Source organism: Sarcophilus harrisii, chromosome 6, assembly GCF_902635505.1.
Source record: "Sarcophilus harrisii chromosome 6, mSarHar1.11, whole genome shotgun sequence".
Taxonomy (NCBI): Eukaryota; Metazoa; Chordata; class Mammalia; order Dasyuromorphia; family Dasyuridae; genus Sarcophilus; species Sarcophilus harrisii.
Window position 1 is genome coordinate 98,699,488 of NC_045431.1, and position 823 is coordinate 98,700,310.

Sequence of the window (823 nt, forward strand, 5' to 3'; positions counted from 1 at the left end):
ATGTTTTTTTATGTATCCCGACTTACATAATTGCCAGTTGCTATGGCATTCTGTACAAACTGAAACTCTCTTGTTCTGCTATGATTTTGTTAGTAAAATCGGGTCTGCCACAGAATCGATTTATTAGGAGCAGGGTGCTAATGGTAGGTTTACTGAATCCTTTCCTTTCCTGGTAGGGCCCTGAGCTGCTGGGGTGACTAAGATTCACAGCAGGGAGTCATTCTTGATTATGACAAATGAATTGCTTGACTCCCACTTAAGCACAAATAGAAGTGGGTGTTTAAAAGGAAGGATGTCAGTTAAAGCTTCAGTTGGAGCAAGGACTAGTCCTACTTGCTTTAGTGGAGTGCCTAGTTTTGCATAATAATTACAGAATAAACAGAAACTTGATTTGATGGGTATCATTAGAAAAGCAACTTTAGTCCCTGGAGAAAGAAGAAGAAAAAGCACCTTCTTTGTCATGGTTTAGACTTGGGGAAGGCGTGAAGCCAGCAGATAAGGTCATTGCATAGGTTGGTTTTGTTTCATAATACTTTCTATGTGATAAGAGAGAGATTATGGAAGTGGAGTTAGGTGGGTTGGAGAGGAGGCTGTGATACTTAAAAAAAAAAAGTCAATAAAACTTATTTATAAAACACTTAGTTTTATAGTCAAATGCAGCATTATGAGGTCGGTAGAATTTGCTTGCCTTCAGCACCCGCAGGTCTTATTTTGCAACTCTCTCCAGGGGGGAGAAAGTAATGAGGAGAGTTGCAAAATAAGATCTGGGGGTGCTGAAGGCTTTCTCCCCCAAAAGGCCTGGATTCTCTCCCAGGTCATTTTC